The sequence below is a fragment of the Saccopteryx leptura genome, chromosome 11 (assembly GCF_036850995.1).
Source record: "Saccopteryx leptura isolate mSacLep1 chromosome 11, mSacLep1_pri_phased_curated, whole genome shotgun sequence".
Lineage (NCBI taxonomy): Eukaryota > Metazoa > Chordata > Mammalia > Chiroptera > Emballonuridae > Saccopteryx > Saccopteryx leptura.
The window spans coordinates 31,192,219-31,210,863 of NC_089513.1; the positions used below are offsets into that span (position 1 = coordinate 31,192,219).

The following is an 18,645-nucleotide window of genomic DNA, read 5'->3' on the forward strand; positions in this document are numbered from 1 at the left end:
CCAGCAATTCTCATGTTCTGTCAGATTTAATACTCCTCCACACACCAAGTACACTTTCTTCAAAATGCCTCTTGGCACAGATATATATCATTGTGAGATTTTCCTCATTTTTTTTATGCCTAAGACCTCTTTGTGACTATTTATATTTTAGTTGCCCTAATGTTAATGATTATCAATTTCTAAATAAATACTCTATCAGTTATGAAATGTGTAAGGGGGCAGAAATCCATTAGCTTAACAGAGTAGGTGTTTCCTTTTTCTTTTCATGAGGTGTCCAGGGCTGTGTAGTGTCACACTGTCATCAGGGACTTCAGTTCCTTTTATCTTTCCATTCAACCTCCAAGGTGAGGTCAGTATTACATAGAGCAAGGTTTCTCAACTTGGCCTACTAACATTTGGACAACATGATTCTTTGTGTGTGGACTATCCTGTACACTGCAGGATGTTTACTAATATCCATGGTCTCTACCTCCTAGATGATAGTAACAATGCGTGATTGTAACAACCAAAAATGTCTCCATATTGCTAAATTTTCCCTAGGGGTAAAACTCACCCCCGGATGAGAACTGCTGCCACAGAGGAAAAAAATGATTGAACAAAGAAAGGCACAAAAGATGAGGAAACACGGGCATTCCCAAACAGAAGATACAGCGTGTCCGTAAAGTCATGGTGCACTTTTGACCAGGTCACAGGAAAGCCACAAAAGACATAGAAATGTGAAATCTGCACCAAATAAAAGGAAAACCTTCCCAGTTTCTGTAGGATGATGTGGCAGCATGTGCGCATGCGCAGATGACGACGTAATACTGTGTATACAGCGGAGCAGCCCATGGCCACGCCAGTCGAGATGTGGACGGTACAGAGGAAAGTTCAGTGTGTTCTGTGGCTCGCTAAATTCGAATCCGTGACTAAAGTGCAAAGTGAGTATCAGCGCGTTTTTAACGAAGCGCCACCACATAGAAATAACATTACTCGGTGGGATAAGCAGTTGAAGGAAACCAGCAGTTTGGTGGAGAAACCCCGTTCTGGTAGGCCATCAGTCAGTGATGAGTCTGTAGAGGCTATACGGGATAGCTACCTAAGGAGCCCTAAAAAAATCTGTGCGTGCTTGTGCTCGACAATTACACCTAAGCAAGATTACAGTTCATAAGGTATTAAAGAAATGTCTCTGTTTTACGGGGTACAAATTGCAGCTGCTGCACGCTATCAAACCAGCGGATAGACCCACATGATACATGTTTGCTACAGATATGCTTCATGAGATCGACAATGATGCAAGATTTTTGCAGAAGTTTGTGTTAACAATGAGGCGACCTTCCATATCTGTTGACATGTTCACTGCCATAACGTCTGAATATGGGCTGCTGAACATCCTCATGCCTACGTTGAGTACGAACGTAACACCCCTAAAGTGAACGTGTGGTGTGGCCCGAGGCATGATAAGGTGATAGGCCCATTTTTTTTCGCATAGCAGTCTGTGACGGCAAAGTCCTATCTTGACATGTTGGAATTGTATGCAGTGCCACAATTTCCAGAAAGTGTCATCTTTCAACAGGACGACGCTCCTCCACACTATGCCACTATTGTTCACGAGTTTCTGGATAGAACATTCCCCCGGCAGTGGATAGGCAGGGGTCTGTCAAGCCATGGCCACCACGATCCCCAGATCTGATGCCCTTAGACTTTTACTTTTGGGGTTATGTGAAGCAACATGTGTACATTGAACGTATCAACGACATTAATCACTTAAAACAGAGAATCACAGACGTTATTCACTCTGTTACACCAGACGCCCTTACCCGTGTGTGGCAAGAACTTCACTATCGTTTGGATGTGTGTAGGACAACAAGTGGAGCCCACATTGAACTGCACTGAATAGGTATGAAAGTAGGAGAGTTTTCCTTTTATTTGGTGTAGATTTCACATTTCTATCATCTTTTGTTGCATTCCTGTGACTGGTCAAAACTGCACCATGACTTTACGGACACACGGTATTTTTTGTTTTTACCAAAATCCATTTCACAATCTCCATATGAGTCAATTATAACAGTAACAATGATAACAATCTGGAGCTATTATATAGTACTTACTGCACGTGAACTACATCTCTATTTCTTTTACATTTATTAACTTGTTCAGTGCCACTGGACACCCTGTGAGGTATGCTCATTACATTTCCCTCATTTTGCTGGTGAGGAAATTGAGGTGCACTGACCTCATATAACTTGCTCAAGGTCACAGAAAGTGGTAGAGCATACTGTGTAAGAGCCCCTAACATTCTGGCTCCAAAGTTCATGCTCTTAGCATGGCATTCAGAAGGAACCTTTGAGGAATCAGCAGAAAAATATCCTGTCCACCAAATAGCAGACTCTAGAGCAAGACTATAGTTATAAATCAATACCCTCAAATATGGCTTATGAAAGTAGAATGCTATAGCTTGTCAAATGGTCATTTATAAAATCTTTTATAGTTTTTCAGGTAGATACACAGGAAAGGGTTTGCTGGGTCATATAGTAACTTTATTCTTCATTTTTTGAGGAACCGCCAGACTGTTTTCCATAATGGCTGTACTAGTATACATTCCCACCAGCAGTGAATGAGGGTTCCCTTTTCTCTACATTCTAACTCTTGTTATTAGTTGTATTCTTGAAAATAGACATTCTAGCAGGTGTGAGGTGGTATCCCATTGTAGTTTTGATTTGCATCTCCATAATAGCTAGTTAAGTTGAACATCTTTTTATATAACTGTTGACCTTTTGTATGTCTTCTTGGGAGAGGTGTCTGTTCAGGTCCTCTGCCCATTTTTAAACTGGTTGTTTGGTGCTGAGTTTGAGCGAAGCAGGTGGGGGATACGGGAAATAAAGAGGGCCAAATATATGATGACGGAAGATGGTTTAACATTGGGTGGTGGGCACACAAGGCAACATACAGTTCATGTATGACAGAAATGTATAACTGAAACCTACATGATCCCAATAAACCAACGTCACCCCAATAATTTTAATTAAATAATATTCACACACACAATATTTAAAAACCATGACTTGTGTTCACAGATATAGTCAAATGACTAACATTTCTAACTCATGGTGATGGTTGTCTATTTACTGGTCAGGAAGGTAGTAATCTATTGTGGAGTAAATCAATGGAGTGTGCATAATATCTGGCTATATCCTGTTAACTAGCATGGTAAGAAAAAATTGAAACATGGAAATTTCAGGTTTTATAGCTGCTTCTTCAATCCATATTCACTTACATAAAAATGTCATAGTTAAAAGCATTTAAAAGTCAAATTATCTGGAGAAAAGATTCATATAAAATTTATTTTCAGAAACTGATATTCAGTCTATTGCTATCAGAGTTGATTGCTCTTATATGTAAACTTCATTCAAGTTTCTGTAGGTTTGAAAATACAGAACGACATTTAAAGCCTGTGTAATGTGTCATTACAGAGAAATTAAAATGGGAACATTTCCACTTTGCCAGGAATATACAATTTGTTAGGATAATGGCAATACTAACTGCTTACAAGTTTCTTTTGTGAGTATTAAATAGATCATGTACTGCTAAATAGATTACAGGGGGAGGGCGAGCTGTACTGGGGCTGGAGGATTTGCTCAGATCACAATAAGGCCAGGCAACTAGAACTTTAAAGGGAAATCACACATTTTTTAAAACAGCTATTGAGGCATGACTGAAATGCAACAAACTGCACACATTTAAATTGTACAAGTTGATAAGTTTCGGCATATGTGAAGGCCCAGGGATCACCTCCATGATCAAGATAATGAACATATCCGTCATCTCCCGAAGTCGCCTGTGTCCCTTAGTCATCCTTCCCACTCACTCCCCTGTACTCCTACATCTGCCAACCAGGCAACCACTGATCTGCTCTCCATCATCAGAGATCATTTTGCTTTCTCTAGAGCTTTTATAAATGGAACTATATAATCTGTTGTCTTTTAAGTCTGTATTCTTTAACTGTTTGATTATTTTGACATTTATCTATGTTGTTGAACATATCAGCACTTCTTTATCATTGAGTGGTATTCCATTATACAGCTATCCCACAATGCATCAGTTCACCAGCGAATAACACGTGTGCTGTTTCTGGTTTGAAGCTATAGAAAAGAAAGCTGTGGCCCTGGCCGGTTGGCTCAGTGGTAGAGCATCGGCCTGGCGTGCAGGAGTCCTGGGTTTGATTCCCGGCCAGGGCACACAGGAGAAGCGCCCATCTGCTTCTCCACCCCTCCCCCTCTCCTTCCTCTCTGTCTCTCTCTTCCCCTCCTGCAGCCAAGGCTCCATTGGAGCAAAAGTTTGCCCAGGCGCTAAGGATGGCTCTGTGGCCTCTGCCTCAGGCACTAGAATGGCTCTGATTGTGGCAGTGTGAGGCCCCAGAGGGGCAGAGCATCGCCCCCTGGTGGGCATGCCGGGTGGATCCCGGTCGGGCACATGCGAGAGTCTAACTGCCTCCCTCGTTTCCAACTTCAGAAAAATACAAAAAAAAAAAAAAAAAAAGAAAAAGAAAAAGAAAGCTGCTTTGAACATCACTGTGTAGATATATACTTTTATTTCTCTTGGGTAAAATGGATGAATCATATAGAGGAATATGGCACTTTCTTAAAAAGTTAAACTGTTTGCAAGGTAGTTGTACAATTTTACTTTTCTATTAGCAGTGCATGATAGTAGTTCCAGTTCCTCCACACCTTTGTTTGACAGGGCAAGACTTTTTAATTTGGGCCAATAGCTAAATTTCTAATAGATGTATAGTGGTATATGAGTGTCATTTTTATGTTCATTTCCCTAATTTTAATGATGTTGAACATCTTTTCACATGCTTATTTGCCATCTAAATATCTTTTCTTATAAAGTATTAATCCAAATCTTTTGCCCATTGTTTTAATTCAGTATCTTTTTTTTCTTAAAATGATCACTTCCTCTGAATAGTGCCTATCACTTGCTCCTCATCAATTAGGTTTTGCTTGTTAATTAAAATTAACTCCAAAGTAGTAATGCTTCTTGTTACCTCCTTTACATCCATTTAGGGCAAACATCATTACATATTCTAAATTTACAATGAGTCATCTAGCATACGCTCAATATTACAAACTCAATGTCCCTATTATTATAATATCTTATTTCTATGCCATCTTTACTGTGTTTCTAGGGCAGCATCACCTACTTCCCATTTTGGGTACTCTCACAATTTTATTGCTTCCATATCTCTTTCCTATTATCTTTACCCAAATGCTTTTAACTGTGATTCCACCAGCAGAATTAAAAGTTTTCTCTATTCTTAAATCTTAAATCACTTGGAAGTATGAGTTGACATTGATTTAGACCCGATTTAAAGGCCCAATTTATTTCTCAGTCTGCTCATATAATACCCACAATTTATATCTCTGAGAGACATAAGAGCTTCTCTAAGTTGCTGCAGGTTCAACTCTAAGGGTTTTAATGACTGAGAAGCATATTGGTAGGTATTTATGTAATCTTCTTTCAGGTAATACTAGCCTGCAGCTTTGAGGGAGAAAGAAATCTGTGGTTAGAGGCTCAGATACAACTATGAGACCATTCTCTTGAAGAACTGAGCAAAGCAAATCCAACAAGAAAAACACAGTGGCAGAGATTGAGAGGAAGAAGATTTGGTGCTCTAACAAGAAATAGAAATGGCCCCATTAGGCAAAAGAGTAGGTACATAGTACACTACAGTTCTGTTAATCTCAAAGTGATACTGGTGAGCAACAAAAGACTGTGAGGAGTCTAGACATAAAGAAAGTTCCAAGCAAGTCAAAGTTCCAAGCTCAATGTTGTTGGAGCATATCTGGAGGCAGAATTAGCACAGTGTGCTTGAGCCTGCTATCTTTAGAAAGGCCTACTTTCAAGGCTGGCCCTTGGCTGGCATATGGGAACTTGGATTTGGGGAGTATTCCCTAACTGATAAGGGTATATTTCAATACCTAAATAGTTTGTGTAAACTATATGGTTTATGCTCAGTGTGTGCTTTCCTTCTGGGAGTCTGCAAATTGGTATGTGCTATATAGAGGGTGAAACCTGACCAGTTTCCAATAAAAACTGTAGGTACTAAGTCCCTAATGAGCTTCCCTGGTAGAGAATACTTTGCATATACAGTCATAATTAGATGCTGCAGGAATTAAAAGCATTGCATGTGTCTCTACTTGGACAAGGTTCTTGTAAGACTGTACCTGGTTTCTTCCAGACTTCACCACACTTTGTTGATTTTGCTTTGTGTCCTTTCACTATAATCTTAGCTAGGAGTACGACCATTTGTCAGAAACCAATAAATCAACAAACCTAGGGGTGGTCTTGGGAACCCTGCTACACCTGGTTTGTGGGTTGAATAGATTAATATAGTCCCTTGCCTAAAATAGTGAGGTGAAGTCGGCACACAGTTCCAGTTAGGTGTCCTTCTCTATGAGACAGTGTTCTGAGCACTCAGGCAAATGCTCAGAGAGAAGAGGCACTGAGCAAAATTCATTTCAGTAACAGCATAAGGACAGAGAGAAAAATGACAGTCACTCAACCTGTCAGGCAGGCAGGCTTTCATCAGACTCTTACTGCAAGCCCAAAGCAGAGCAAAATGCTTAAGCCTACACATCGTTTGAAAGCTCTGAACACTGCACAAAGGTGTAAGCTAAACAGAGCAATAGATTTATGAATCAACAGAGCATTAAACTTTAAAAGTTAGTGTGTCTTGAGTCAGTCTGGCAGAACTGAAGCTACCAACATGGTTGGCTAACCAACTAGAATAGTGCTACCTGCCAATGCCAATGAGTGGCCCACTGTCACACAGTGAAAGATGAGGCCCATGGACTGAGGCTTCAAGTTGCTCCTTTTGTCCATCAGTGCTAAACAGTGCTTCATTGAGGGAGACACACAAGTCACCTTTCATGTTTACACTTCCTTCTAGCCTGTTCTCTTAACATGTTGCCTCCATAAGGAGTATACTTACAGCTGACTGAATAAAAACCATGATTATCACTCTTAAAAAAGCTATGGAAATAACCAAGATGATACCACATTCTATGGAATATTTACCAGAGCTTTCTTTTAATCAGTGCTCCATTTGAAACAAAATAAATTTACTTAGCCAAACGGAAATAATTTATATGGTCTGGGAAATTAAGATCATTTAACAACACAAGTCACACACTGAACTCCAGGTCTTAAATTAACCTGACTGCTGCACTCTCAGACATTTCCTCCTGCTCAGTATTCTTAAAATTTAGCATCATAGAAAGAACCTTAGATAACATCCAGTCTATTCACATGTTTGATAAAAGAGACTTACTGTAACTCTCTTGTAGCATTCAGAACACAGTATCTTGCATTGTTTTCTTAATCCATCCAACTTCCCATCCTTTCTTCCCTTTCTTCCCTTCCTCCTTCCCACATATCCATTGTGCCTCTTTAATCAGAAAAGGTCACTGGAAGGGAAGCCCCACACCCACTTTGGGTTTTGGTGACTAATGTAACCTGGGTAAAGGCTTGCAATGATTATATTTCATTTTGACATTGAAATTTTCATTAAATTTCACTTGCTATTATTCAACAATAAAATTTTCTACTAATGGATAGGTAAAAATATATGCAATATATCACAGATTCTTTCTGAAAAAGACAGATCTCACCTAAACTAATAAGCCCAGCCATAACTAATTCATCTCTTAAACTGTCAACTTATTGATTATGGGGACTTATAAACTTCTCATACCCAACCATTAATCACACTCCAGAACTGCGCTGTCCAATAGGACAGGCACTAGGCATGGGAAGCTGCTAAAATTTAATTAGTTAAGATTAAATTAAAAATTCAAGTCTCATTAGCTACATTTCAAGTGTTCAATAGCTACACTGGTGACATACCACCATTTTGGATAGTGTACTCATAGAACAGTTCCATCATCACAGGTAGTTCTACTGGATAGCAGAGCTCTCAGAGAGACTCTGCTAACAGGTTAGCTGGATTCACAAGTGATTTCTCACTTTAATTAGTCTTTTTTTTTATTTGAAAGTTATTTATGAACAAAATTAAACAATAAAAAGGTACATTGACACTCAAATACTCTTTACCCAGATTTACCTATTGTTGACATTATATCCTATTTTTGATAGGGGAGCCCAAAGTTAAAAATTTGGCTTCAGTAATAGTCGCTTTTAGTTTTAATAAACGGGAGATTATGTAAGGGTCAGGAAATAGTTAATACTCTTGCTATTCTTTAATGGCTCCCAAGCCTTTACTTTACATGCAGAGAAAAGTTTACCTTGGCAGGGAAGTCTGGGAAAGCTTACATGAGGAGGGACCTGAGGGTCAGAGAAGTTTAAATCACAATAGTGGTTTGTAAAAGCCTAGCCCAGGATTTCTGTGAAGAGTCAAGGCCTATAAATTAATTAGAAACGTAGTTCACCAAACTTAAATCCTTACTCGGTATTCTAAGGAAATAGAGTCTTTCTTGCATGCCAATTCCCAGAGGCCGGTGGTCTCAGAGGTGCCAGGTCCCGACTGTTTTGAAGATTTACCAAGAACACCAGATAGGACCATGCTAATTGGGCCTGTGTTATATCAGAAGGACTTCTGGGAGAGACATTCTCACTAACTGAACTCCCACCTCCTGCACATTGTTACTTGATTAACTACAGGGCCTTTGCCCCTGAACCTATAAAAACATCCAACACCAGGAGAATGTGAAGGCAGTTCTTCCTGACAGGAGTCCCCTGCCTTCTCAGTTTGCTGGCAATCTGAATAAAAGACACTCTTATATCACTCAAATCCATCTCTGTGATTGACTGGCAGCGATGGGCAACTTAAACCCTGGCTAGTTCCAGCAACATTTTCTCTATCATTTCCACATTCAGAGATTTGCACAAATACATATATTTTTCTCTTCTGAAGTATTTGAGAGTAACTTTACATACCTCATGACCCTTTAACACCCTAAATATTCCAGTGAGCATTTCTTATGAGTGGGAATATTACATAACCACATTACAGTTATTAATCTCATAAGTTTTACTTAATTCGTCATCCACATTCTGATTTTATCAGGTGACCTACTATTTTTACACTATATTCCCCCAGACATTACAGGATATATAGTCTAGGGTTAGATACTACATGTAGCTGCCATAGCTCTTAATTCCCCTTTAATCTAGAATATTTCCAGAGCCTTTGTCTTTTATGACATTTCCATTTTTGAAGTGTGCGGTTTTCCTCCCTCCTTTATTTAGTAAAAGGTTTGCCATTTTGTGTTGATCTGCTGTTTCCTTGAGATTTAGATTCAGGTTATGTATTCTCAGAATACTGAATACCATATTTCCCCATGTATAAAATGCACCCTTTCCCAAAAATTTTGGTGTCTAAAAACTGGGTGTGTCTTATACAGTGGTTGTAGATTTTTTTACTTGCATTTCCCTCTTGAGGAGTTATATGAATTTTATTATGAATAAAACGAGTTCAATAACTTTATGTAATACATTTTTTTCCAAATTTTGGGCCCTAAAATTAAGGTGTGTCTCATACATAGGAGCATCTTATACATGGGGAAATATGGTAGGTGACGTGTTACCAAAGTTTAACCTCAGGAGAGATAAGAGACCACCTGTCTCCTCTCATTGGTGATATTAATTTCAATCACCTGGAAACATTTTTTCCACACTGTACAATTAGTTTCCTTTTGCCCTCTTGCAATTAATAAGTAGGCTAAAGAGGAAACACTTAAAGGCCACACAAATATCCTGCTCACCCTCAGTATTTCTCAATAGGTTGAGCAGCCATTGATGACTTGCTTGACCCAATCTTTCCCATGGTTTCAAAATAATGATTTTCCAACTTTAGCACTCCTTCCACATTTACCAGGTGGCCTTTCAGTGCTCTACTGTAAATAAGAATACACCTTCCTCCATCATTCCATGTATGTATGTATATATTACTAATGTAAATTCATAAATTTTTATTCTCTCCCCAATAGTGTATAATCATTAAATTACTACTGTACTTAATTATTTAACTTATTTAAGTAAGTTCTTATTAAATAAAATAGTTCCTATGTTTGGTGACATTATTCAAATATCAAATATAAAACAATGACTGGGTTAACAGAATACCATTATTGGAAATATTGATATTAGACCTGATGGTTGATGACAAAAACAGTGGGGAAGGAGGCAGAGGAAGGGGGAAGAGAGGAGGAAGGAAACACAGGAGGCTGGGTGATGTGGAGGTGTTCCCATTGGGACACCAGACCTATGAAAGAAAAGGACCCAGAACAAAATCAGCCACAGGCTTTCCAGCTATACCTGTTAGCTTCAAATGAGTATGTCCTACTTTCTCTTTAGAAATTTACTTTCTCTTTAAGGAAAAACATATGGTTAATGAGTTAAGCTTCTGTGGAAGAAAATTCCTGAGAAAGCATGATGGACAACAAAATGGGGCTAAAATAAATAAGAAAGAATGACAAAAGTGGCAGCACTAGCTGACCATGGATAGAATCGGAACTATAGTTCAATACAAGGGTATGGTTATGGCTACTACTATAACAAAGCAACTTCACAATTACTGTCTCCTTGATCAGCACTCAAAACTGTGCAGTGTTGCCATGCAACCTCACCTCCACTATCTAATTCAATCAGTGCTTAAGGGTTCTAAAGATATGTGTGTTTGTTTGTTTTTCTATAGTTAATTTAGAGCTGCAGAAAAGGGCAGACTTGTCACTCAATAACTCCTCTTGAAAAGGAGAAATCTCAGAGTCCAAAAGAATAAGACAATTGCTTCTGTATGTAAAAATTTAGAATCAAGCTTTCTGACCGAGCATGTTGAGATGACAGTCACAAAAATTACTTTTAGTTTCAATGTATGGTGTGCTTTATAGAGAGCAAAGGTAGAATCTGAGTGCAACCCTGCTGGTGGAGAAACAAGACAACAGGGCTCCAACCAGCAAGGGAACCTATTGAGAAATTCTCAGAGAGAGTTTCTGAGATATTGAACTTACACATAATTGACCTTCTGATATATGGAGAGTTCACTGGGGATAAAAAGACAAAAATGTAGAAGGGGGAAAAGACTGAGCAAGAGGAAAAAAAAGTAAAGAAAAATTGAGTAAGAAAATAAGGCAAAGTTAGAATAGAAAGGGCCTTTTACATTTTTCTTCTCTTTCCCTCTATGGTCTCATTTTCTATGTCAAAAAAATGGAAGATCAGAAAAATTAAACGACTTCTCTAAGTGCACACAGCTGAATTATTGGTGTTGCCAAGTACTGTTCCACCAGGTTTATGTAGAGCCACCAAGTCCAAATGAATTTTTAAGGAGTTTTATTAAAAGATTTATTAATAAGTCAGCTGCATATGACAAACACAGGGTATAACTGACCCAAATTGTGCAGTCCTGAATATAGCCCCGAGGCAGGTTATATACACTTGATCACACACATAGGTTGGCGGGAAAAGGAGGAGGAGGGGAAGATGACACAATCCTTAACAAGCTTATAACATCTGTCTATAGGATTTATAAAAAACATCCCTACCTTTTAAAACTTATAAGGTAGCCTGACCAGGCGGTGGCACAGTGGATAGAGCGTCGGACTGGGATGCGGAAGGACCCAGGTTTGAGACCCCGAGGTTGCCAGGTTGAGTGAGGGCTCATCTGGTTTAAGCAAAGCTCACCAGCTTGGACCCAAGGTTGCTGGCTCGAGCAAGGAGTTACTCGGTCTGCTGTAGCCCCACGGTCAAGGCACATATGAGAAAGCAATCAATGAACAACTAAGGTGTCGAAGCGAAAAACTGATGATTGATGCTTCTCATCTCTCTCGATTCCTGTCTGTCTGTCCCTATCTATCCCTCTCTCTGACTCTCTAAAAAAAAAAAAAAATTAAAACTTATAAGGTAACACAATAGCAAAAAATGTTGTTTTAGATATTAAAAGACATTCCCAAATCTTTTAGTGTCCATCTGCCATCCCTTTGTTTAGAGGTATATACAGTACATTAATCACACATTTTCAGGATGGGAGGGGAAGCTAACACGGTATCAGGGGATAAGTGTTTGTGAATGGCCCATTAAAGAAAGAAAGAGGGGAGAGGAAAAGGCCTGTCAAATCCCCCCCTCCCCCCCCCCCCAACCTGGCTAGCTACTTACCTTCTTCCCTAGGTGTGGGGAAAGAGAGGGAACTCAAGTCGCCTTCCTTCTTTTCATTTATAATGCAATGCTATCAGCCATCCTGACCTGGTGTAAATCTCACACAAATATAAAAAGTCATATTTACAAAATCTCCCTGTATGCTTAGCCCAAATTATAAAATGCCCTTTAAGCTTCCTAGTAAAAGGGGGTTTCCTACACAGTATGTCTCTGCAAGCCAGTAAACTCCCACATTCCTCTCCCCTCACTCCTTACAGAAAGGAGGGGGCAAGAAACCTAACTCTTTTTCCTAAAATATTAATATTAATTTTTCTATTCTTTGGTACCTTAGCACATTGGAAGAGCAAAATTAGAACCCCAAACTCATTTTCGAGTAAGAATCTAATTATAGAAAGAGTACTGACTTCGAGATCACAAGATCGGATTTGAATCTTTACTGCCACTGGGCATGGGTGAAAATCATGCCATTTCATGAACACTTTGAAAGCAAGTGTGGCAGTCTAAGAAAAGCGAGTTAATAGTTCTATGAGTAAGGACTCGGACAGTTATTAACAGCTGTAAGTTCATATTAAGAAGTCTCAACGTGAAACTCCAAAGTGTAAGTGGTAAGACCTATAGAAACCAGACAATATTATTACCTCATGTACCTAAGTAGTAAAATTTCAAATAGTACTGAGGGTATACACAGGGTAAATACTGTCACTCTCCACTCCAAAGTCTTGAAACTCAACAACAACAATCTAAAAGTACTAAGGGGCTAGTTTTTTTCTTGAGTTCTAAAAGTTCTTCATATAATTTTGGATATAAACTTATCAAATATGTGATTTATACACATTTCCCCAGAGCCAGGGATTTAAAGTTTCATTCTCTCAGCACTGTCTTCAGCAGACTAGTTCTTAATTTTGATAAAGTACAATGATCAATTTTCCTTTAATGAATCAATGCTGGTGGTATTGATTCTAAAAGTTTTTTCTTCTAGAACTTTTATAGCTTTAAGCTTTACAGTTAAGTTTAGGTACAACTGATTATACATAAGTAGCTCTAATTTTGGATGCTGTATTCTGTTCTATTGGCCTATTTATCTTTATATCACCACAGTTTAAATTACTGGTAGTTTTAAATGTTTTGTTTGATCCTTAGCATTTTAAGATAAAATTCAGAATTAGCTGTCAATTTCTTAAAAAAGAGTCTACTGTAATTTCAGCTGGTATTGTTTTGAATCGAAGGATCAATTCTGAAAGAACTGACGTGAACAGAATTGGTTTTATGACCCATAAACACGGTACATCTTTCCATGTATGTGTTTAAATTCTTTTGCACAGCAGTTGTCAGAGTACAGATGACTTTTATCCCTAAGTATTTTATCTATTTTGATGCTATAATATAATGGTATTTAAAAATTTAACTACTTAAAATGTTTTTAAGTTTCAGTATCTTGCTTTGCTATTAATATACACTATAAAAGAGGAAATCATGAGCAGTAACAGAAAAAGTTTAGCAAGGGACCAGAGAGAAATAATACTTGTAAAAGGGAATGGAATGGCTAGATCAGAACACCAGAGATTCATTAATATTCATTGCACTTGGCTAAAAATTGATAGTGATTTTACCCATTATACAGAAAAGGGAGAAATCTCAAGAACCCAAATCTACCTTTGTACATTTACTTACTAAAAAGATAAAGAATTATGAAAAATAGTAAGTTAGGTTTGAATACCAGCATCTTAGAAATATAAGTGGGAGAAGCTACTCAAATGCTGCCTAGGCTTTCTATTAATATGAAGAGGATGGAGGAAACAACGTAACATTTCTAAAATGGCACAGCCTATCGATAAGACAAAACAGAAATTATAAGCATCACAGTTTGAAGTGATATTGTTTAAGTTCAGGTTCACATACAAAAAATAAAACTCAATTATTATAAGAAAAGCTATATTCTAAAATGTACACTGGGCAAAACTAGTACACTCCCATGTCCAAGACCAAGACTAAGTACTGTTTCTTAAGATAAGGAAATGAAGTAACAGACACAGTCTAAACAGTGAAATGTCTCAAACTAAACAGAACAAGTAAAAAACCTCTACAGAATCCACCATGAAAAAGTTGTAATGAATTCCAAAATGAATGTAAAATGCATTTATCTTTGAAGCAAAGCAAGAAAGAGAATGGGGGAAAACAAGGAAAAAATTCACCTTGTAAACAGAGCGATTTCTTTTCAAGGAAATTGAAAAAGAAAATCATAAGCCAGGGCATTCTTCGGAAGAACTATGCATTTAATAAAACTATAAGCAAAAGCTATAATATGCAATTTGAGCCAGATGGCAACCAATGCAAAGAAGAAACAGAACAAGTCTCTCAAAGTCAAATGAATGCCTCACAAAGAATGAACTGCCACCATCGCCAATACAACATCTGGAGTTAAGTATTTTTTTAAAAAACTTATTTTGAGAGCAAATAACATTTTATGTTTACCTGACATTGTGGCTACTCGTAAGAAAAACAAATAGTTTCCCACTACGTCCACTGTATTTGTGCTCTGGTGCTCAAAAACCTGTATGTTAGCTGACGAGTTTAGTCACAGAAGCAGGGGCATCTAAAGCAAACATTTTTTTAGCTATCTCAAGTTTTTCCTGTTTTTCTTTCTTCCAGAAACTCCGGAGCCAGATCTGCTGCTGAAAGACCTGGGCAAGCTAATCATTCTCTCCATCTGGGACAGGGACAATAACCTCAGTGGGTTACTGTGAGAACTAAATGACTTAATATATGTTAAGAGCTTAGAGTACCTGGCACATGGTATATACCATATAAATAGTTGTTACAAAAAATTTTTAAATATATTTATTAAGCCAAATGTTAGGCTCTGAATGTACAAAGACCAAATACATCAGGAAGCCCGTTTTCTAAAGAGCTTGGCAGGGAGGTGGATAAGTAAACATTCATTACAAAAGAACAAAAAAGGTGCTATCACAGAGAGGAGCACAGTCCACTTGTAAGCACACAGAGAAGACACTGAACTCAATTATGTCCTCATTTAGGCTGAGCCTTCACAATCACACCCTTTCTAACAGAAATTCGTCTTGGCCAAATTTACCCAGTTCTCATAGGAAAGGAGAAGCTTGGCACAAAGAAATAACCAAGGCAGCAGAGGAAACAAGGTGACAATTTCTACTTGGTATTCAAAATGAAACTATTTTTTCCTCTTTAGGTTCAACTGGCCTTTAACTTTCAATTTCATTGTACTACGGATAAGACATAATCTAAAACTTGACTACCAGGTACTTCTTGAAAATATGGTTTTAATTTTTTCTTATAATTAAGTTAAAATGAAGATATAAAAGTGTTTTCTTTCTGAGGGTATATACTATTGTCTCCATATACTCAGCCAACATTTTCATTCATTCTAGTATGTGATTTTTTTTTTTAAGGTTTGTCCCTCAAAGTTAAGGTTAAGGAAGGCGGTGTTAATTATGACTGGTCTCTAGTGAAAGCTCCAGAATTCAGTAGCTTAAATCCTAATACTGAGAAAGTTTGCTTTTCCCCTAAATTCATAAGTAAATAGAAAAAAAAGGTTAGACCTTCTTATCCAGATGTCTTTAGAGCCCCCTAGTGACAATTTCTTGACTCTCTGTCTATATCCTTAAGGTCATAAGGCTCTATACTGGCCACTGAAAGGCCCTCCGCCTCCCCATCACATACCCTTGATAAGGGCTGCCCTTCACTTTGTGCCCACTAACACACCTGCCATGCTAAAGTGGGAAGTGAAAACGCAAAAAACAAAGGTTAAAAATCTGATCTTCACACAATAGTTTTCTCTAGCGCACCCAAGAAAGCAATAGAGAAGGACCACCTTAAAAACTGCCTGCTATTTTCAAAGTGGCAGGAAAAATCCATATAAACAATCAAGATTAACTGTCACTTTCTTCTGCATCATTTTATAACCTAGGTTTTCAGAAAACAGAACAAAAGAAAATATTTCAAATTAGAATACAAACAAACCATTCATACTTTGGTCACTTTTTATAAATGTGAATTCAGAAAAAAAACATATTTTAAAAATATGAGTTTTACCACATTCTAGAAAAATCATTTCTTTCTTTTTTTTTTTTTTTTTTTTTTTTTGTATTTTTCTGAAGCTGGAAATGGGGAGAGACAGTCAGACAGACTCCCGCATGCGCCCGACCGGGATCCACCCGGCACGCCCACCAGGGGCGACGCTCTGCCCACCAGGGGGCGATGCTCTGCCCCTCCGGGGCGTCGCTCTGCCACGACCAGACCCACTCTAGCGCCTGGGGCAGAGGCCAAGGAGCCATCCCCAGCGCCCGGGCCATCTTTGGCCCAATGGAGCCTTGGCTGCGGGAGGGGAAGAGAGAGACAGAGAGGAAGGAGGAGGGGGTGGAGAAGCAAATGGGCGCTTCTCCTATGTGCCCTGGCCGGGAATCAAACCCGGGTCCCCCATACTCCAGGCCGACGCTCTACTGCTGAGCCAACCAGCCAGGGCCGCAAAATCATTTCTTTAAGAAAAAAAAAAAACTTTCCTATATGTCCAAACTTTAAGATCAAAACTAGAGTTTTGGCCAAAACTTTTTTTTTTAGATTTTATATTTTGTTTTATGGAGAGGGAGGGAGGGAGGGGGAGAGAGAAAGACAGAGGGAGAGAGAGAGAGAAAGAGCGAGAGAGAGAGAGAGAGAGAGAGAGAGAAAGAGAAAGAGAAAGAGAAAGAGAAAGAGAAAGAGAAAGAGAAAGAGAAAGAGAAAGAGGGGGGAGAAGTGGGAAGCATCTACTCATAATAGTTGCTTCCTGTGTGTGCCTTCACCAGGCAAGCCCAGGGGTTTGAACCAGCAACCTCAGTGTTCCCGGTCAACACTTTATCCACTGCACCACCACAGGTCACTCTTCGCCAAAACTCTTAACTCATTCAAGAGAAATGTCTGTAGGTTGATTAGCAATGTTGTGCTTTAGAAGGGTTACAAAAAACATTCAGGACCTGATATTATTCAAGGGGGAGGATAATATCTGAGTATATTATCAATGCTTTAATACTTAATATGAATAACTCTGACTCTACTATATATAACACATATAATGCATACTATATTTTAATATACATGTAATAATATATTTATGTTGTAAATATATATTATATAACACATAAGACATTAATATATATTAATATATAATATATACTAATATATTATATAAGGCTTAGCTTCATCCATTTGAAGATTTAAACTCGTGCATATAACAATGAAATCAAGAATTACTTGCTAGAGAGAAGTAGTTTTTAAAGCTTGTCTCCCATCACAAACTGGCAAGGTTCTGAACATTTGTTTAATTATACAATATACACTATTTGATGACACAAATGTAAATATTTATCTCCAAACACTCTCATATATATATATATTTATGTGATTAATACATATATATACAAACATAAAATCATTCAAAATACTTTAATTTTATCCAATTCAAGCTTTTGTAAGTTTCCAAGTCACTTTTATTATTCTAAAAATGCAAGGATGAGTTAGGAAAGACTGACTAGTGTTTTCCATAGGAGAATGAGTGACAGAGCCCACCTCATCGTCATTAAGCACCAGAGCCTTGAGTTTTCTTTACTATTCCTGCTGTGCTTTGATACAACCAGGAGCTTCCACACTGATCCCCAGCCTGCTTCAAGAAATCATTCCTGACCTCTGAGCCCCAAGAAATAGGAGAGAAAAGGGAAAGAGGGAAGTGAAAGACACTAGCTCAATCATGTGCTGTATTTCCTTATTTCAGTACAGTATGACAGGGTGGGGCAAAAGTAGGCTTACAGTTGTGAGTACACGAAGTTATTTTTGTGTTATTAATTATTACATTATTTTTCATATGAACAACTGTAAACCTACTTTTGCCCCACTCTGTATGTACTGTGAGACATTAAAGAGGCAGATAACTCTTCTGATATCTTGCTGATCCATTAAAGACAAGAAAAGGTGAGAATAAAGATGCTTACCTGTTGTTCCTGAATTCTAGCAGCACCAAGTTCTGAGAGAGATGTGGTGAGCTTCTCCTGCTGTTCTGATAGATATTTCTGATAGAGGCTTAGAAGTTCTTGGCATTCTCTATACTGTAGCTGAAGACGTAAGATTTCAAATTAAGGAAAAAACTAATATATTTATTCAAATTATATCAATGAGTGTTGCTTTGCGTGTTCCAATAAGCAATTTAGAGATAGAAATGCAGCCATATTTGGAGAGAATGCAAGTAAGTGTAATCTTCAGATGAACACAATAATATATACTCCCCCAATGAAATAGTAACACAGACTAGCAATGGGCATCACATTTGAAGAGACATTTATCTCTAAACATTTAAATTTGAAAAAATAAAAACAAATGCAAACACATGCAAAAGAATGAGGTTGGACCCCTACCTCACACCATATACAAAACTAACTGAAAATGAATTACTGACCTAAAGATAAGAGCTAAAACTATAAAAATTATAAAAGT

At 38.0% G+C, this 18,645-nt stretch overlaps 1 protein-coding gene across 1 annotated transcript in view; it reads right to left on the minus strand.

Annotated features, from left to right (window-relative positions):
* The window catches only part of LOC136382983 (protein hinderin-like), a 199,327-nt gene extending 181,059 nt beyond the window's left edge, over positions 1 to 18,268 (minus strand). The window contains exon 1 of the mRNA XM_066352418.1: positions 18,147 to 18,268. The gene's annotated coding sequence lies outside the window, so the exon portion shown is untranslated. The remainder of the gene's footprint in view (positions 1 to 18,146) is intronic.
* Positions 18,269 to 18,645: the final 377 nt, after the last annotated feature.